Genomic DNA, 22,487 nt, shown 5'->3' with positions numbered 1-22,487 from the left:
TATACAGCAGGCCTGAAAGGCACATTAAGTAAGGTTCAGTCCATGTCTACTTTTCACATCTTCTCTGAGCCTCAGCAATATTTGCTGCAGGGACATGTTGGCCTGGTCTCTACCCTGCTCTCTCCAAATTCCATTTCCATCTTCTGCCCACTCTGTCCCAGCCGCCTTCTGTCCGCCTATTGCATTAATCTGTCTACATTATATTTATACCCCACACTGTCCAATTCACTATTGGTTCTCCTTTGCCCAGCAAGTCCGTACAGTGTACAAGCCTAGACCAACAATGCAGGCATTGCCACTCTTACCATAGCTACAACTCATTTAGCCAATAGGAATATTTCTTGGTTGACAATCTGTATGGAGTATACTGAGGCTTGTGCAATCAGACAGGCCATGATTGAAGAAAATGCCTGGCTGGTAAGTGCATGAGGCATTGAGGCACTGCCACAATTTGAGAACAATTCTTTTCCTGATAATTCTAAACATGACTAGAGCTCTCACCACCACAGAAAAACATAACATCACGTATAACAACATAAAAGTAGAGTGGAGTTTTTTTCCTGTAGTAGTAAAACAGACTTCAGCTGTTATTTTTCAAGTGCATGGAAGGAAATGAAAGAAAGCAGCTCATTACATATTCCCTAGCCCTAACGATCTTATGAGCACAAAGAGCCAACACTAATCACAGCACTCCTAAATCTTGAGTGCCCCTTCTGTGAATTCCATAAAATGCTCATCAGAGGCTGGCATTTGGAGGATGAACAGAAGCAAGGAATCCAATGGATCATGTAATCTTGCCAACTGGTAATAGCATTCTGCATCAGCTACTACAGTAGGGCTGATTTATAAGAACTAAAGAAAGCAAGAAGGAGCAAAAGTGTAGCAATTGCTGATAAACCAGATATTATCTCATCAGTTGTAAAATTTGAAAACTAGCTTTCCTAACAAAGGGTTAATCATTTAAAAGCATTACATGTTAATGAGAACTGGATTCAACCAGTCCCTAGCCTTTCTATGGGGACAGGTGACAATGATCATGATGAGAAATTCTTGCAGTCAGCCATGACACCTTCTCCTAAGAGACATCTCAGGCCCATTGCACATGGGGACATCCAAGTGCAATGTGTACAGCCCCACTGCCTGTAACCTGTAAAAGTCTATGGCAGGCTACTGCTGGACAGGGCTGAATGCTGTATCAAGTAGTACCCACTTTTAGGGCTCTGTGCGTTCAGAGGCAAATGCCCAGAACATAGAAGACCTGTGTTCTGTGCATTCATCCCTTTGACAGACTACAGGCAGTTGGGCTGGCTGCTGCACCTGTCCCTCCTGTGTCAGGAGGGATGCAGTGCACCTAGACAGTCCTTTGTGCAAGGGACCTAGAAGGTAAGAAACATTTTTCTTCCTTTTTCTAGGTATTCTGAGTACATTAGAAACATATCAAACTTATAGTGGGGTTTTCTCAAATTTAACTGCAAACATGTAACTACTCTTTAGGCCCCTGGGGCCCAAAATGTTACCTTTGGGCAGGTCCTCTATGTGCGACCTGAAGGCTATTGTGCACCAGTGAGAAAGCAGAGTGGCAACGGGGTGCTGGGCACTAGAACAATCTCTGTCTCCCAGCACCCATCACTGAAAGAAAGAGAATGCACTGTGGGTGGAGATATCTCCACCCACAGTGCAAGTAAAGTCCTGGCCTGGGGAGACAAAGAGCAGTGTCAGAGTGTTTGATGCGTAAATGATCAACAGTGGGGTGGGGGTTAACACTTTCACTGCCATAACCACCAATGCAGGAGTGGGAATGGGGGGGTTTAACACTTTCACTGCCATGACCATGAATACAGAAGGGGGTTAACACTTTCACTGCCATGACCACCAATGGGGGGGGGTTAATCTTCACTGCCATAATCACCAATGCAGAGTAGGAGGTGGTTAACTATTATTGCCATGACTACCAATACTGGGGAGATGGGGTGGTTAACATTTTCACTGCAATTACCACCAACATAGAGGGGTTCACACTTTCACTGCCATGATGACCACCAATGTAGGGGAATATCTTTTACTGTCATGACCACCAATGTGGGGGAGGGGGTAATGGGGCTAACTTTCACTGTCACTAGCCATCAGTGCAGGATGTGTGAGGTTACATTTCACTGCCCCTGGCTAACCATCAATGTAGGGTGGCTGGGGTTACATTTCATTGCCACTGACCACCAGTGCAGGGGAGGGATGAAGGGGGGTTAAATTTCACTGCCACTGACAACCAATGTGTGTGATGTTAATAGTACTAACAGCAATGTCGGGGGTTGTTATTGTACTCACTAACACCAGTGTTGGGGGTTATTGTGCTGCAACTTCTTCAGTGTTCATTGAGATATGCTGTAAAAAATCAAAGTTGTTAAGTTTGTGGTGTGAAGATGTGCTGCCCTCTGGCAGTGTTGAGGCCACATTTGAGGCCCTCTATAATTTTCCAAAGTAGAACAAAATGCGCACATATTGCAGTTTACTAGACTTTAGATTTGGTGGCTGCATTCATTAGTGTTTTTAAGGCCAAATACAGTATATGTTTTACAATACAGAAAAATAACCGGTGAACCAGCCAGATATATTGAGTCCTTGAAAGTCACTAGGGGAGATTTACTAAAACTGGTGCACATAGAATCTGGTGCAGCTCTGCATAGTAACCAATCATCTTCCAGGTTTTACCTTCAATCCTTCAATGAACAAGCTGAAGTTAGAAACTGATTGGATGCTATACACAGCTGCACCATTCTAACTGCTCCAGCTTAAACAACGAAAAAAAGAATTAAAACAAACCTACAAATATACCCCTAGCGTCTACCTTACGCTTGACCCTTATGCTGGCTGCACACTGATCCTAGTAAAATTGTATATGGGTTTTTTGCTGCAATTTTATCACAGTTTTGGTACATTTTTTCAGCATTTTTTTACAGGACATGTGACTCAAAAATGTACCGCGGTTGTGTTTTTTTATGTGTTTTGACACGTTTCCATTGATTTCAATGAGGAGGTACGTTTTTTACCACACCATACCTGCAACAAAAATGCAGCAAGCAAGATTTTGAAAACGCACCTGACCCACAACGGATCAGTGGGAAGAGTTCCATAGGAATACATGGTCCCACATTTTTCTTCGACTTTTTTTAACCGAAAACAGATCAGTGTGAAACCAGCCTTAAATTAATCCAGCCACTAAAGCTATCTATAAAATGTCTTAAATTATAAATCTAAAACCAAAATTGTTTTATTTTTAGCCATTGTAGGGTTTGGTTGAAACACTTGTCTTCTTTTCTTGTTTTGTTGTCTGAGGGATGTTAGAGAGAAGGGTCCCTTCCAGTTGTCCCTGCAATGCAGAAAGCAAGAGGAAATCACGCACAAGTACTTTTTCCTGTACTTCTGCTCCAGTGACAACTGTAAAATTTGAATTTCCCATCACTTTCTTTCCTAATGACACTTGCCACTAAAACAAAAAAAAGAGAGAGGGGTGAATCTCACCAGTGGGGCCACAGACTCCAGTAACAACTTGACAGGTATTCTAATCTTGTAGCACTCTATCCAAAACTGACAAAACGTTTTTACTGTAGATATGCCTAACCCACTTTCTAATTCTACAGTATGTCAATACAAACCCAAACGGTTTACCATAAAATACAGATCCCCCAGTGAGTAGATCTCATGTTACTAAAGCACTTGATTTTATTTCCGAACTACATTTTCATTATTTTTTTTTCCACAGAGAATCCACAAGAAGGCTGGTGATTCAGTCTACACTCCTACATTCAATCAGTGATTGATTCTAGGTAGTCTGGAGTGAATTTAAATGCATGTTCAGATAAGCAAGCACAATGAGGTGAATGTGTAGGAATAGGCAGGGTCAGGGTCATGTTGTAACATTGGCACGTATCGCAAATTTGCTGACACATTCTACTGTATGAAATTGCACTAGCAAAAAAGAATCATTGTTTCATATCATTTAATTAATTCTCTTATTTCTAACCACTTTCCCTCTGGAAGATTTACCCCTCCCCCCCCCCTCCTGACCAGGTCATTTTTTGCTATATGGCACTGCGCTACTTTATCTGACATTTGGTCATGCAACACTGCACCCAAATTAATTTTATATCATTTTTTTCACACAGATGGAGATTTCGTTTGGTGGTATTTGATCACCATTGGGTTTTTATTTTCACATATACATTTTTATCATATAAATGAAAAAAGTCTGAAAATTTTGAAAAAAAAAAACAATAATTTTTACTTTTTGCTATAAAACATATCCATTAATATTTTTTTAATCTAATGTCTTCATAAATTTAGGACCAAATGTATTATGCTACATGTCTTTGGTAAAAAAAAAAAATTCCTATAAGTGTTTATTGGCTTGCGTGAACGTTATACCGTCTAGAAATGACAGTGATCAATGACTTTTAGCGGGACTGTGATAGTGCAGCGGACACTGACAATGAGTGGGAACTGACTGACTGCCACCGACATCACCAGTGGCACTAATACAGGGTAGGAAGGGGTTAGCATCTGAGGCAATCAAAGGGTTAACTGTGTGCCTAGGAAGTGTTAATGTGTGTACTGTGTGCTGATTTTACTAAAGGATTTTGTTGTTTTTTTCCCTGCTTAGTAGGGAATGAAAAAAACAAGATCGCCTGTCACTATACAAAGTTCTGTGATGTTTACCATCACAGAGCTCTGTCTGTGAATCACTGAGCCGATCAGTGGGTCCTGGTGGGCAGTCATTGACTAGGACCTGCTGATCGGCTTGTGCTGTAATGAATTACAGCATAGCTGGGTCAGCAGGTGCACGCTATCCCGGAAGCGCTAATCATGTACTAGGTACACGATCCAACCCAGAAGAGATGCTCTGCCGCCGTATATGTAAGTTATGTGGTCGGCGAGAGGTTAACAAAGTTGGCAAGTGTGAAAGTAAATAATATTGAATGAGCGTTGGAAAAACTTAAAGTGGTATTAAACCCAAAACCGAAAAATGTTATATTTGGCAGCTTACCAATCATTAGATGTAGTGGCTGCATTAGTTTTATTTTTTTAGGCTTTTCCCCCTCTGTTTTCATCTGATGATATGGCCAGTAACACACCTTCTAGATTAGTGAGACACAACTCTGGATGAATGAACAAGGAGCACCTTTGGACAGTAGCACTGTCAGTCTGGGGGGAGGGGAGGGGGGAGTGTTAGATGTGCTAGCACTAGATATTAGATACACTAACAAATTGAAGCCAAATTCCAGCTCGTGCTGCAGTTACACAAGCAGTTACAATAACAGTTTTTTTCTTGTGGGATAAAGGTTTTACATCATTGTAAGCACCCCTGTCAGTGGTGAATGATTTGTCTCAACACTGTAACTACTACATTTGCAAGACAGCTTGTTTGCTGAAAAACAACAGACTTACTGGCCAGATCACCAGGTGAAAAAAAAAAAAGAAAGAAAGCCTGAATAAGATAACAAATGCAGCCATCACATCTAAGAATTGGTAATCTGCAATATAATAAAAGGATTGTTGAGTTTAATACCGCTTTAAGTTGCTCAAGAAGATCTTTCTGATTGTCCCAGCCTCATTTGTTATAGACTTGTTTCTAAGCTAAAATTTATGTTAGTGCCTAATGTTATTCATGGTTCCAAAAATTTGATGCGTGAAAAAATGTTTTTATTTGCAGCTTAAATTTTGAGAAATGTAATAAACACACCCCAAGGAGGTGCCTGAAACTTCAGTCTTCTAGCAAAATGAGGAGTTCAGTGATTTTTCATTTTACATTAGCAGTTTTTGCTTATCTTTTATGGTGCTCGTTGCCTTCCAGTTCATTGGCAGGAAGATGAGGTTGTTAAAGACATGCATTAACAAGTGACTGATGTTATAAAAAGTCTTAAGGTTTCACAGCATTGTGCCAATTCTAGAGAGCTTTGCATGTCTCTAAAGACCCAGCTAAGCGCCAAGATCATTTTGTCATCCCAGATCATTATGTCATTTTTTTTGTCACCTGAACACTCAGATCTATTGTATAGCTATCTGCATTGCATCCTAAAACATAACTGGCACCAAATAACGTGTAGGCATGCTCCCAAATAGCCAAGCAAATGGATCTTTTATACAAGTACCCAGATGATCAGACTTTCTACACCACTACACTGACTATGTAGAACCAATTTCTGTGAGCAGTGAATCCACATGCAGTACCCAAGGCATATATGTAGTATGTCTCCCATACTTCAAAAGATTGTACGTGCCATCTTAGCTTGGATATAAAATGTCTTACATACTGTCAGGCGCGGACTGACCATTTGAGCACTCGAGCCCCATGAGATGCCCCTGGTACCTTTCATTGGCTTTTTCATAGGCTTTTTTGGGTGTGGGCAAGGACACAGTGGCCCCATGATCCCCTATTGCCCGGGGGCCCCATGAGTTGTCAGTCCGCCCCTGCATACTGTATATTATGATACTACAGGACACAACAAGGTTGATTTACTAAAGACAAATAGGCTGTTCTCATTGCAAGGGAATTTGTTCCAGAGCTCAGTAAATAAGGTGTAGCGCGGCTGACTTCCACCATTAAATCATAGCAAGCATTTTTTTTCCTTGCACATAATCGGGTATTCAATGCAAATTGAAAAAATTCACAATATTTCCTAAACTCTGGGACTGATTCCCTTGCAATGTAATACCTCCATTGCAAAATATGCAATTTTTTTGCCTTTATTAAACTAACCTTTCAGTCTGTTAATTGCAGATTGTATCTAATAATGGTCTAGAAAAACAGAAACTCTAAACATAATGTATGATGATGACTGCATCTTCCTTGTATGACATGCAGTATTTCTGTTTTTCATTTTAAACTTGGGTGTAGTCTGGGTGTTAAAGTTTTTGCCTAATGCAGGCCATACATGGTTCGAACGGGTTTCGTACACAAATCGGATATAAGAATAATCAGCCAATTTTCACTCTGTTAGTGGGGCAATGGCACCGGCCATTTTTCGTGGTTCCTCCCCATTTCGTTTATCAGGCATGCTGGAAAATTTGTGAAAAATGACTGATTTTCGAAATCATTGGTGGCACCATCGGATTACAGAACGAACGAAGTTTCGATTTTTGGAAATTAGCCAGAAAAAAAACATTAGCTTCAACTCCTAGATTGTAAGCTCGAAAGAGCAGGGCTCTCGATCCCCTCATGTTTTGCATTGTATTGGTATTGTTCTGTCACATGTTCTGTCCCACTTTGTAATGTACAGCGCTGAGCAAACTATTGGCGCTTTATAAATACTGTATTATAATAATAATAATAACTACTCATTCACAAGTTATTAAATCCATGGGTGTACTCAATTAATGTAACTACTTGGTGCTGAGTGATTGGGCCTTGGCTCCCGAGGGACTGCATATTTGCGTACCCAATGTAACGTGTCCCCTGCATGCTCCCAGAACATTCTTTGGTGCCTCACGGAAAGGTCTCAATTGCTACATGTGGCCGGGAGCTTTCCGATCATATGACTGCTGTAACAGCCAATCACAGCGGTCACATGACCCTAAACCCCACCTCCCATCATCATAAACCCCTTAAAGGGTCCAGGAGGCAATGGAGCCAAGAGGATAAAGTGTTACTAAACTCAGGACCCAGCAACATTAAAGAGTGAGTTTTTTCTCATTGTGCAGGAGCTGTAAGCATATGCTAAAAATAGGAGACTTTCTTTGTTAATTTGGATTGATCTTAAAGATGTGAGAGAAGTTCTGTAAATATCACAAGATCAGCTCAAGAGATGGAATCCAATATATGTTTGAGGCTGAGGTATTTATAAAAATCCTTATTAGGGAGATTAAATCATTGTTGTAGGTTTGTGAAGGAGGAGAGGGTCATGTCTCCAAAAAGGTATGGATCTACATTTTTATAATTCTGTTGAGAATTAAACAAAGGACTGAGATGTGGACCCTCCTATTACTTATCTGTTAATTAGTCTGTATGTACTTATATTTTGGTTAAGACAACTTGCTATAGTGACATTTACAATATGTGCTGTCTACATGAGACATTTAGGCCTCATTCACATGGGTTGTGTAAATGCACACCCTGTACAAGGGCCATGTTTACCCATTTGGGAATGTACAGGTGTTCCCTGTATCCCAATGCAGCAGCTGCATGGACACAGCCACTGCTCTCAATTGACATCCACGTGCACACGGTGTGCTTTTGAGGCCATGCACCTGCACTCACACAAATTGAGAGTAGCGGCTATGTCTGTGCAGCTGCTGCATCCCAACAGACATGAATAGGACTGCCTGCACGGGGATGCATGGAACACCTGAGCATTCCCGTGCAGGTAAACAAGGCTTTTGCATGGGCTATGCATTGATATGCCCTGTGTGAATGAGGTCTTATTGGTAGGCTGTGACCACACCTATCATCTTGGTAAAAAAATATTTAAAGAATTTACAAAAAAGCATCTAAATCTTTTTTTGATCAAAGCTCTGTCAAAGTTTGCTTTTGCCATAAAGTGATTTTAACCTCCCTGGCGGTATGATTATTTCAGATTTTTGGTGCTAAAAGCGGTACCATTTTTTTGCATGGAAATATGTATTTTTTTTATTGTAGGCTGTAATTTTTAGGAAAAACTCACTGAAATCTGTCCGAACAAGAGTCTAGTAAACATCCCGGGTATGATAAAATTTGAAACACAAAATCATAAATTATAATTTAATAAATAATCATAAAAATAATATAAAAATAATAAAAAATTTAATTCAATAATATAATCAAACCAAAAACACTGAAATGTGAAATATAGCCCCAAGTTCGCACATTGCTGAGCTCAGTCGCAAAATCGTTTTCAGTGTCTGATGACGAATTTCCCCCACGAATCATTATCACTCAATTCTGCAAGTGGTTCTGATTTACTATCGCTGTTCTCTAGCTGATCTAAACCGCTTTTGACCTAAAGGGACACTTTTTGGATGCCATGGACATTTCTCAGTTTCCAGGCAGAAAGAACAGACAAAATGCAGGCAGGGCGCAGGACAAAGCACTAGGGACAATATGTATTTGAAATTGGTTGAGACAGCAATGTTTTACTATGTAAAATGTAAAAAAAAAAAAAATGACATTTTTTAAAATTTTTAAATTTCCCGCCGCCGGCGGCGGCTGCGGCGCCCGTACGTCCCGACGTCACAGGGACAGGACACAGAAGCCGGATGCCGGCATCGGCCGGAGGAGATGGCCAGGGACGCTGCAGGGGACACATCATGGGAGCGCAGGGTAAGGTAAGTGAAGAACACATGCCGGAGCAGTGCCGCATGGTAAGCCCGAGTGTAGCTCGGGGTTACCGCTTTTGGTACTGAAATGTTACCCCGAGCTACACTCGGGAATACCGCCAGGGAGGTTAAAGGTTTTTTTTTTTTTTTTTTTTAAGAAAACATAACAAACATGTCTATACTTTCCTGCTGTGTACAGTAGTTTTGCACAGAGCAGCCTGGATCCTCCTCTTTTGGGGTGCCCTGCCAGCTCTCCTGGCCTCTCCTTCCTGTCAGGTGCCCCCACAGCAAGCAGCTTGCTATAGGGGCACCCGCTGCTCCATGTGTCCATTCCGTGGTTCGGTCCTGCCCCCTCTCTCTTCTCATTTGCTTACTGGCTGTGATTGACAGCCAATGGCTCCTGATTCTGTCTCAGCCAATGAGAAAAGGAAGTCCCGAGATAGCAGAGACTCCAGTGCACATCGCTGGATCGAGACAGAGCTTAGGTGAGTACTGGAGGTAGCTGGGGGGGATGCTGCACACAGAAGGTTTTTTTACCTTCATGCATAGAATGCATGAAGGTAAAAACCCTTGAGCCTTTAGAACCACTTTAAGTGTCTCATTGGGCAGTTTTTTTCTTCTGGTCCTGTAACCACTAAAGGAAGTGAAAAAAATGCCCTCTTAGACATTTGTGACCAGAACAAGGTTCCAAACTGAAATACCTTTCTGTCTTGGTTTATTTGCTATACAATCCTCTTCTGTGTGTCTTTTTGTTTTTTTATTTTTCGTTTTGCTACAGTTTTTTAAAGGGGTCTAATTTCTGGGCAAGTTGATCACTGACCTGTCCAGTAAGATCGTTCTTAATAATAATTATTGTGCTGTCATTGGAGTCAGGTAATGCTGATCTATAGTAACAAACAAAATAGGGTCACAAAGGAACATAATTGAGGGTTTTCTGGTTGGTATATGTAACAGTAGTTACCCTTTGCAATCTGCTCTTGGGCTAGACCGGGTGTCGGCAACCCGCGGCTCCAGAGCAGCATGCGGCTCTTTTTCACCTTGGCTGCGGCTCCGGAGCACACTGCCCACCAGGTGACAGGCAATAGGGCAGCAATGGGCAAACTACGGCCCGGCGGACCTTTTAATCCGGCCCGCGGAGCTAGGCTCCCGCTAGGCTCCTCTCACAGTCCGCCCTGAAGACCGGTGTAGCATGAAAATCTGTCTCCTATGAGGATCTGTCCCCCTCGACGTATCTGCGCATGTGCCGGAGATCGCCGAGCGGCTACTAATGCCTGAAACTGGCACATGCGCAGATACGTCGAGGGGGACAGATCCTCATAGGAGACAGATTTTCATGCTACACCGGAACGGCGCGGGAACACGGCGAGAGGAACGCGCGGAGCAAAGGTAAGTGCATTGACACAGGAGGGACTTGGGGACTTAATATGGGGGATGAATTAATATGGGGGGTGAATTACTATAGGGGGGATGAATTACTATATGGGGGATGAATTACTATGGGGGATGAATTACTATATGGGGGATGAATTACTATGGGGGATGAATTACTATGGGGGATGAATTACTATATGGGGGATGAATTACTATGGGGGATGAATTACTATAGGGGGGATGAATTACTATAGGGGGGATGAATTACTATATGGGGGATGAATTACTATGGGGGATGAATTACTATATGGGGGATGAATTACTATATGTGGGATGAATTACTATGGGGGATGAATTACTATATGGGGGATGAATTACTATATGGGGGATGAATTACTATGGGGAATGAATTACTATATGGGGGATGAATTACTATATGGGGGATGAATTACTATATGGGGGATGAATTACTATGGGGGATGAATTACTATATGGGGGATGAATTACTATGGGGGATGAATTACTATATGGGGGATGAATTACTATATGGGGGATGAATTACTATGGGGGATGAATTACTATATGGGGGATGAATTACTATGGGGGATGAATTACTATATGCGGGATGTATTTTCAGTTTTAAAAATGTGGCTCTCAAAATAAATTTCAATCGTGGTTTTGGCGAGATTTGGCTCAGTTGAAAAAAAAGGTTGCCCACCACTGACCTAAGGCTATGATTGTGATTATGACGATACACTGTGGCCCTGATTAACCCTTTGCTTACTGGGCCCTTAAACCCCCTTTATGACCAGAACGCTTTTTGCAGTATATGCAGTGTCGGATTTGTTTTAAATGTTGCAATGGTTTTGCGGCTCCCAGTCTTTTTTTCCCTCTCGGAAACGGGTCCAAGTGGCTCTTTATGTCTTAAAGGTTGCAGACCCCTGGGCTAGACTATGTATTTTAAATGTTTTATCTAGGTTATAGACTTTCCCTAATCTCTTGCTATTGAGTTTTAAATGCTCCATGAATAGGTGAGCACTATTCTGTGTAAAATTCATTGTGTATTAATTACCATTAAATAAAATCCTTAATTTTAACTTGTTTTACTGCTTTTTGTCTATTACAAAGGACGCCATTCTTTATTCACCAGATTGACTATGGACACACTTTTGTGTAGATTTTTCCATAGCTATTTGACTCCGCTAGAGGAAAAGAGAACTATCTGAATCTCATAACCCCACAGGAGATGATCTATGATGTTCTTTTAAGCATACATCTTCAGCGATAGCATCACTTTGTTTATATTCTTGCTTTTGCACTGTAAAAATTACATTTTTAAAAGACAGATTGTGAAGCCTACAAAATACTTTGTAATGACATAAGAGAGGATATAAACTGCACATTATAATTTAATAAAAATAGACTTCCTCTAGGATCTACAAGATAAAAGGTGCACACATGAAGTTGATACAAACTAACTTGTTAGTGCAAACTAACAAGGTGATGAAAAAAAAGACAATCTGCTGTTTATATCTAGCAACAAGCCTAGTTACACTCCTTGCTGTATATAGCTGAAAATACTAACAATTTGATCTACCCTTATTGTATATATCTAACACCAAGTCCTGTTACATGCAGCCTCACAATATATAACAAGCAACACTCTCACTCTTGTATCCATACTCATTCAAAAAAATGTAAAGTGTAAATGAGCACATATACACAATTTTGACAAGTTCTCTAATAATCCTTACTCATTTATATGAGGGGATATGGGTGCCCCTTTATTGTTTAAGGGGGCTTCCAGATTCTGCTAAGCCCCCCTCCTGCAGACCCCCACAGCCACTTGGCCAGCATTGTGGGGAAAAGGCCCTTGAGCTTATAAATATGGGGACAAGGGGCTTTGACAGATAAGCATCTAGTGTGGATTTTGGGGGGAACCTCATGCTCTTTGTAATTTTGGTGTGGGGTTCCCTTTATAATTCATATCAGAAATACATGACCTGATATGAATTATGGGGGGCGCCCCATTATGTTTTAAAATTCTCCTCATCTCCTTTGTTTACATGGCTGGGATTTCCAACCATTTATTAAATGGGTCCAGGTGATGTCAATTGTTGCCAATGATGTGGCGGGTACCAAAACCTACTACTTCCTTAGCAACCTTGACAGCAAATCTATTATATAGGAAACAAATGATGTCTGTCTCATGATAAGTGAGCTGAAGCTCTCAAAAATGTTTGCTTCAAACCTGTGTTTGGACTGACTGAACCAGCAGCTCATCCGTAATAGCTACCAGCTCTCCTAGTCACAGTCATCCACGGTGTATAAATTGGCAACACTCTCACTTACACTTACCCTCACTCGACTCATACCACCATCACTACCATTCCTTTTGACTTTCCCAGGATTTCAGCCCAATTCTAGCATCACACAGATCTGGTTGCTAATGATGTGGTGGGTGCCAAAATCTGCTTCTTCCTTAGCAACTTTGACAGCAGATCTATCATAAAGCAGGAGACAAATGATGTGCATCTCATGCTAAATGGGCTGAAGCACTCAAAAAATGTTTGCTTCAAACCTGTGTTTGGACTGTACCAGCAGCTCATTCCTGAAAGCTACCAACACTCCTAGTCACACGCATCCTCAGTGTATAAATTAATAACACTCCCAGTTACACTTGATTCATACCACCAACCCTTGCAGATTCTGTTTGACTGTCCTAGGATTTCAACCCAATCCTGGCACCACGCAGATCTGGGAGTGCATGGGTGTTTGTTCTAGCCGGAAATTATATGGCTCCCGCAAATGCCCATTCACTAGAGCATCAATCTTTTACAGTTTTTGACTGATGCACAAAAGATTGAGTTATCACAGTATAGGTGAGCAGGAAGGATGTCATAACATCACTGCCTTGCTACCACTCTTCAATCCTGACTTCTATCAAGACTCTACTGGAGATAGGTCTGTTGGCCATGATTTCAGACTTAAAAGTTCTGTAATTTTACTTATAAAATGTATACCAGTACCGTGGGCACAATACATGAACATCTCCTTGACCCACCGATTGATGGGCGTACTAGGAAACATGAGATGATGCTTCAATTTCTTTACCCTGATTCTTTTCTCTTTTCTTTATTCTTGTTCTTTCTCTATTTTTCTGTTTTCAGTCTTCCATATATTGCTAATCTTGTTGGGATCGGGATGAACATCATTTATCCTATGTCCTTCTGCATCCCATCTGAGTGAGGGAAGGCTATATGGGAGGTTCATAAAAAGCAGTTTGTTTGGTTCACATTATATTCTTTGTACTATGTCCTTTATTCATCTTTGTGGATTACCGGATGTTACTATGATACCTTTTTTTTCTATATATTGTGTGCCATGCAATCTGGAAGTAATATTTTTTTTGCTTTTTCATTTTAAAATAAAAATTGAGTGAAATCAAAATGTATACCAGCTTGCTAATTCCATACCTACAAATCTTATGTTTGTAAAGCAACCAGTTTGCACACAAGCTTTTGGGCTTATGTAGGTTTTAGGAAGTTGACCGTTACTACATAGCTGGTAGATTCTTGGAAGCCACAGGCACAGTGCAAACCACCACTATAAATCTGGCATGAATCTGGCATTTCCGCACCAATCTGAAATGCCATGTATACAACAGCTTTATAGAGGTTCATAAATACAATAACATATCCATTTAGATGTCTGTGAGGTAGCACACCCCTGGCAATTTCAGGACAGCAGTAGTAAATCAGGGTTAATGTTTAACTACAAAGACTTTCCGAAAGCTGCACATTAGACATTATTTTTTGTAAATAACCTGATACCACAAATAAAGCATCACATTTTCTGAAGTTGCTGAGTTAAACCTTTGTATTTGCTTACATTTTAAATGCATTTTTGTTTTGGAAGTAATAGTTTGCTGTCATTGATAGAATGTGACCTGTTGTTTAAACAGATGTCAGGGTGTTCCTGTTCTTTCTGTGCCCTTCGCAGAATCTCCAACAGAATTCCACGCAATGGCAAGAACAAATAATCTGTATAACAATCCATGCAGAGGAAAAACATACCAAGCTAGTTTTATTTTACATATGTTTTTCTGACATCTAAAGAAAGTTGAAAAATTCTTGCTGTATTGTTCTGATATGTCATATTGTCGATGCTAATATACTGTATGTTAATTGTTTGTGAGCATAAAAAGTAGAGGGAATTAAAACATTTGAATATCTGTGAAAAAGTAAAAAAAAAATATGTTTTGACTGACAATAATTCACTTCAATCATGATTTTTGGATACTTTTCAAAAGATTGAACTAGAAGGCAATGAATGATTTTTCTGGTTGAGTAAAGTGAAAAATGTCACAATTGGTGTGGTAATAGAATTCCCATATGGTGTCCTTTTAAGTTAACTGTAGCCTGAATTAAATGAAATATTAGTGTAATCTAATTAAAATCATGTACTTCCCCACTTCCCTAAGTGTAATTGATAATATGCCCTTTGGACCTCTTACAAGTTCCACATGAGTCCCCTTCATTAGCTACATGCTAATAATTACAAGGCAGCAGCCAATATTTTACCGTTATCAACTGTCATTGAAGATTGTTTTTATCTATACTGTGCTTAAATTAATAGTATTCCCTTAAGAGAGTAAACAGTAGTCCCTTGGATTCCTTCATAGTTTATAATGAATCCATATTATACTTTTTATCTTGAATAGCATCCTTCCATTAGCCAAGGAGTAATAAAAATTGATACAGCTTACATCTCATAAATGAGACCAAAAGCAAGATACCCTGTACTGATGATCAGATCAGTAACAAAAACAAAGGACAATGTAACCAAAGAATCTTTTCATGTGATCAAAGAAAATGTTATTATTTATGTTGAACTACTTAAATGCTTTACGCTGAAGTATAGCAAAAACATAAAATATATTCTTGATAGCTTTAGTGACCTAAAGTAGGTCTCACGTTGTGCAGGCAACTGGATACTTTAAAATTTGTTTGTGTGGAGTGCCTGGTCCTCTTCCTGTCTCTGGACTTCAGTTGCTCTCTGCAGTGTCTCAACAAAATTTGCATTGTTGATATGACTAGGTATGACAAAGAAATGACTGCATATACCTGGCTGAATTGTGATCAAAGAACAAATGTGATCATCAACTTTGAACGAATTCACACAGATGAATCTGAGGAAGTTTTGTTCCTGTACGACCAAAGAAAGAAATGATAGGTTATTTTAATATACTTTTTATTTCAACTATTATTACAGAGAGGAATAGATATGGTAGATACTGTACATGTTTTATATTGCTTCCATATTCCAAAAGTATGATTTTAAACTAAGTAATTGTAAAGTCAAAAATCTTTCTGTTTAAAATAACAAATATGACATACTTACCTGCTGTGTGCAATGGAATTGCACAGAGTGGCCCTGATCCTCCTCTTCTCAGGTCACTCGCCAGCGCTCCTCGCTCCTCCTCTTCTTGGTGTGCAACCATAGGAAGCCACTTCCTATGGTGGAACACCTATGGGTTTGCCCAGGAGCAGACTGACAACTCATGGGGCCCCCGGGCAATAAGGGATCATGGGGCCCCTGTGTCCTCGCCCCCACTCAAACCACACCCAAAACAGCATATGAAAGGTACCAGGGGCATCTCATGGGGCCCCCTACTGACCCCAGGCCCTCAGGCAGTGCTCGAGGGCCGAATGGTCAGTCCGCCCCTGGGTTTGTCCAAAAGCACTGATAGCGCGGCTCGGCCCCTGCTCCCTTGTCACAGGATTTGGCTCTCGCTGCCTCAGCAAAGCCTGTGAGATCTGGTGAGATCTGGGGAAACCACTACAGATGAGCATAGCGCTGGATCAAGCGAGGATGAATAATGGGGGGGGGTAAGGGGGCGATACTGTACACCTAAAGAGTTTTTACCTTAAAGGATAAGTTCACTTAAAAAAAAGAAATAAATGCACATTTTTTGCAGATAAAAAAATGTGCGGTTATGTTTTTGGAAACCTGTAAAGCATTGTACGTGATGAGATTGCTTGTGTCATGCAGGTCTCCAGCAGTCAGTTTAATTATTATATTATTTTTATTATTATACAGGATTTATATAGCGCCAACAGTTTGCTCAGTGCTTTACAATATAAAGGGAGACAATACAGCAACATTACAGCTAAATACAAGAGGGTTAGGAGGTCCCTGCCCCTTGGAGCTTACAATCTAAGAGGCAGGGGAATCTGTGTGCTCGTACCTCCCTCATACGAGAAGACAGTTTACCACTGACAGGAAGACTGAATGAACTACCACCGTGCTCACTAAGAACTACAAGCCAACATCCGCAAAAGATGTCGGTACTTGTAGTTTATTCATTTACAGAACACTGTGAATGAATGATGTGGTCATGTGGGCGGAGCCCACTGTTCTTCATTCTTCTGCTATTCCTTAGATTTCCTTCTATCAGCATTTTCCTTGTCAGCAAATATTCATGCAGCTCATTGGATTGACTTCTTGTATTGACACCCTCCTCCAGTCTGAATATCGTTGTGAATTATAAGAGTCTGAAATCACATTACGTTTAGGAACTTACATTTGTTTTTAATATACATTTACTGATTTATTAATGAACACCTAGCTCTGCCTTTTTATCTGCTTGGAGTTTAGCTGTACTGGCAGAGCTGACATGCAGCTGAAAGTATTTTTCTTAGTAAATCATTGGAAGGGTGTTTTTTCAACACTTTACCATACCAAGTATTTAATATGACAAAAAATGTTTGAATATTTAAATGATTTTATATAAGGCTAGACAATCCCTGCTTATTATGATACTTAATAAACATAAAACTCAGCAGTTATGCAAAGCAAGAGGATATTGAACAGTTCCTGAGAGGATACTGGAAACCACCTGGGACTCCTGAGGACCAGTGTTAAACTCAATAATAAAAAGACATTACATAAAACTATTACTTCATGTGCATAACAATGTAACTAAATAACAGCCAAGCTATAGAAAATTAAATTAGAATTGTTAATAAATAATATATTAGTTATTCCCTATGGAATATGAAGTAGTAGATATTTGAAAAATGACTTCCAGTTATTCAAAGTTAAATTAAATGAAGTGTGATCTGTTTATTTTATAAAATGATACTAGCTTTAAATTGAATTATGAGCTTTACTTTACCTCATGCTAAGTTAATTATAAGTATTAATGGTTTATGACTTTTATGTGGTTTATATGTGGATAACTAACATTATTTAGTCAAACAGATGTTATTCCAATTGGGCTAAATTAACCCATATGGAAGAAAAATATATCTGAAATATATTTTAAAAATATTCTTCCCAAATATATTGCCATATATTTGAAATACTACAATTTTGGCCATATTCAATATATTTAAAAATATATTTAAATAAATAAATATATACAGTATATATATATATATACACACGCTGCATGTTGAAATGTGTTTTTATTACACATTATATGAATAATATTTTTTTAAAATACATTTCAAATATACTTTATGTCTTTAAAAATACAAATCTACATTTTAGGAATGCTTTTACACATATATATAAAAATATATGTTAAAATGACTTTATTATATGTTAAAAAAATTCTGAGGAATATATTAAAAAAAAAAAAAAAAATATATATATATATATATATATATATATATATATATATATTTAAAAATATATACTTTTTAAATATGTTCTTCAGATTTTTTTAACATATAAAATAGTCATTTTAACATACACTTTTACATATATTTGTAAATGCATTCCAAAAATGTCGATTTGTATTTTTGAAGACATCCAGTACATTTGAAATGTTTTTTTAAAAATATTCTTTCTATATGTTGTAACAAAAATGCATTTCGACATGAAGTATATATATTATTTTAAACGTATTGAATATGGCAATATATTTGGGAAGAATATTTTAAAAATATATTTCAAATATATTTTTCTTCCATGTGGGAACCTATTCAGTTAGGTATGTCAATCAGATCAGTAGTAAGTGATGTAACATATTCAGCAGAGAATCATCTGCACCTGGCAGTGCAGTGCAAGCATTTTTTTTTCCATCAAGATATTTTAACTTGCATTTTTTTAAAAAGTCGTTTTGGCACAATCAATAAGGGCACAGTTGTTTTTGGCATTTACCTTAGTCAGTGTTTGTATAGGATTTGTTCAAGTGTGGTGCAATGTTTTCTGAACATCCACTATAGTGCCAAATGCTTGACCCCCACACCTGTTGTAGTTTATTGGCTACATCATAGACATTAATATGGAGCTGATTTTTCTGGTTAAAGCAGAACTTCACCCTCTCAGTCAACATTGATTATTTTTAATCCTTATGCTGCTAGCATTAGAATATACATAGGAAAGTATTTCATTTTTACTTGTGTCAATTTATTTTTACTTTTGTTGCCTAGTCAAATGTTGTCATATATCCCAGGAGTCTACAGGACAGGCTTTCACAGCTATGCACACCTGCCTACATGCCTGAGCTAAGGGCAGATAGATTCCAGGAAGTAAATGCTACATGAACCATATGCCTTTACTCATGATGGCTTCTTCCAAAATGCTAGGGGGTGTTTTTCAAAGTGATTATCTGCAAATTAAAGCATGGAAACATGAATGGATAGGGGAGTTTGCTTGGAAAACTAAAAAAATTAAATAGTATTTTTGATTTGTGGTGCTCAGACGCAGTATAGTTATTATTATTATTATTATTATTATACAGTATTTATATAGCGCCAAAAGGTTTGCTCAGCGCTGTACATTATAGTGGGGGACAGTACATGAGACAATACAGTAACAGAACAATACACGAGGGGTTCGAGGGCCCTGCTCTTTCAAGCTTACAATCTAGGAGGGAGTGGATAGTGGTAGAGGAGGAAGTGGCTGTGGAGGATGGAGTGGTAGGAGGAGTGGAGATCGGCTGTTAAGTGAGGGTGGGGTAGTGTCAGGTACCGAGTGGCGGTGGCACCAGAGATCCACAGGCCGGGATACCCCAGGGCGCGGGGTCTAAGCCTCAGTCTGCTTATTCACCAGAGCCCCTGATGGTGGGGATGGACTTGGAGCAGGCTGAGACCAGGTCGCGGCCCCCGAGTACACCCAGATGCGGTAGAGGTGAATGCCAGTGGCACGTAGCAGATAAGAGCCTGCTGTGAAGAGGTGGAGCAGGCCTGGGCAGTAGCAGATGGATGGGTGACACCGTGTAGAGACAGCGAAGTCAGGCAGGTCAGGTCGGTAACAGCGGAGGCAGAACGGTACAGAGCAGCAGGCTAAGAGTAATTGGGTCACAGGCCAGGTTCAGCGGCAGGAGATCAGATAATCAGGAACAGGCAGAAGAATAGTCAAGACGAGCCAGGGGTCAGGGCAGGAGACGTTCAACAGCAATCAGGATCAGGCTAGGTCGCCAACAAGGCAATCTCAGGAACAGAACGAGCAGGAACAACAGGAACAAGACCATACAGCAATGTGAGCATTGCATGAGCCGGTTTAAATAGCTCGCTTGGCGCGCCTGGGTCCTAGTGCTTGCCCAGCGCCGTCATTAGAGACAGGTGCGCCTGGGTCCTAGTGCCCGCCTGCCTGAATGTCTTGTCGGGATCCTACGCATGTGCAGATTCGCGCGCTGTGGCAATCTTCTCGTTCCCTGACAGGTAGGCTTCCCTGAAGAGATGGGTTTTCAGGGTGCGCCTAAAGGTGAGGAGGGTAGGTGACAGTCTGATGGAATGGGGTAGTGAGTTCCAGAGGATGGGGGAAGTCCTGGAGAAGTCCTGCAGTCGGGCGTGGAAGAAGGAGACCAGGGATTTAGAAAGTAGGAGGTCTTGTGAGGAGCGAAGAGTACGGGTTGGGTGGTATTTGGGTATCAGGTCGGTGAGGTAGTTTGGGGCAGCGTTATGAATGGCTTTGTATGTCAATGTTGGTAGTTTGAATTTAATGCGTTGGGCAATCGGAAGCCAGTGGAGGGAATCACAGAGGGGGGTGGCAGAAGCGGAGCGGTTGGTAAGGTGGATGAGTCTGGCCGCTGAGTTCAGGATAGACTGAAGCGGGGATAGCCTGTGTTGTGGTAGGCCGGTGAGAAGGGAGTTGCAGTAGTCCAGATGTGAGATAATAAGGGAGTGAACAAGTTGTTTAGTAGTGTCTGGGGTTAGGAACTTTAAGTGAAAGGTAAAGTGAAGTGAAAAGATAACTACTGGTGTGGTTATGGAAATCCCATATACTTTTCTTTTAAGTTCACTGTATCTGAATTAAATTAAATTAAATAATTACATTATTCATGACAATTAATAAAGATTTGCAGCCTCTCCCCTCCCTCCCTCCCTTCCCTACTTTTAGGCTGTAACAGCCTCCAATCCTCTGGGACTGGTCAAATTTTGTCTTCATGGATCTGGCTTTATGCACATGGAATATGATCATGTTGTAAAAGAAGAGTACCTTCCCAAAACTTATCACAAGGTTGAAAGCACGTAATTGTTTAACCCCCCTGGCGGTATTCCCGAGTGTAGCTCGGGGTTAACTTTCAGTACCAGAAGCGGTAACCCCGAGCTACACTCGGGAATACCATGCAGCGTTGCTTAGGGATTCCATCGATCACTTACTTTGTCCTACCCTCCTGCGATGTCCCCCCTGCAGCGTCCCTGACCATGGCCTCCAGCCGGTGCTGGAATCCATCTTCCGGGTTCTTTTCCCTGCGAGGGTCGGGATGTACGGGACAAAGGGGGGACAGAACAGTCGGGAATTTCAAAAATGTTAAAATTTGACATTCACTCAATACACTACAATCTGATAGTATTACATTACTGTATCAAATCATTTCACATACATTTTGTCCCGAGTGCTTTGTCCTGTGCCCTGCCTGCATTTTTACTGTTCTTTCTGACTGGAAACTGAGAAACGTCCATGGCATCCAAAAGCGGTTTTAGACCAGCTAGAAAACAGCGATAGTAAATTAGAACCACTTGCAGAATTGAGTGATAATGATTCGTGGGGAAATTCGTCAACAGACACTGAAAACGATTTTGCGACTTTGCTCAGTGATGTGCGAACTTGGTGCTATATTTCGAATTTCAGTGTTTTTGGTTTGATTACATTGAATTAAAATTATTATTATATTATTATTTTTTATGATTATTTATTATATTATAATTTATGATTTCGGGTTTTAAATTTTAACATACCCGGGATGTTTACTAGACTCTTGTTCGGACAGATTTCAGTGACTTATTCTCAAGAATTACAGACCTACAATAAAAAAAACTACATATTTCCATGCAAAAAAATGTACCACTTTGAGCACAGAAATACTGACATAATCAGACCGCTAGGGAGGTTAAAATGCTATGTTGTACATAACATTAACATTACTCTTCAATGGAAATATGGAGAGGCATCCAAATAGTGTGGTCTATATGGTCTAACGTTTGTCCATATAATGTATATTAGGGATGAGGTTTGAATTCACTGCTACCATGGGTTCCATGGGCTACCATGAGTAAATCCTGCAAGGTTTTTTTTGCAATCTCAGCAAATTAATATCCATTTTTGCACAGTCAAATTAAACCATAATGCACTGCACAGCCTTTGAACTATGGTCACCAGGCTTAGAAGGCCAAGCAATACATGAATGGGGTGGGTTGACTTCAGTGATTGCTAGGGTCGTGGTTGGTGCTGCACCCACCACTTCCTTTACAGCCATTGACAGGTAGGAAGCTGTCATATATACTGTAGTAGTGGTAGAAATACCACCTGTAATTTGAAATCACTATGTGTTTTAGGGTACATAAAATGATCCTTTCCCTCATGTACTGTATGTT

The sequence above is a fragment of the Staurois parvus genome, unplaced genomic scaffold (assembly GCF_062004578.1).
Source record: "Staurois parvus isolate SC_StPar_1 unplaced genomic scaffold, SC_StPar_1.0 ptg000004l, whole genome shotgun sequence".
Lineage (NCBI taxonomy): Eukaryota > Metazoa > Chordata > Amphibia > Anura > Ranidae > Staurois > Staurois parvus.
The sequence above is the reverse complement of the archived record's forward strand: the minus strand, read 5'-3'. Positions refer to the sequence as shown.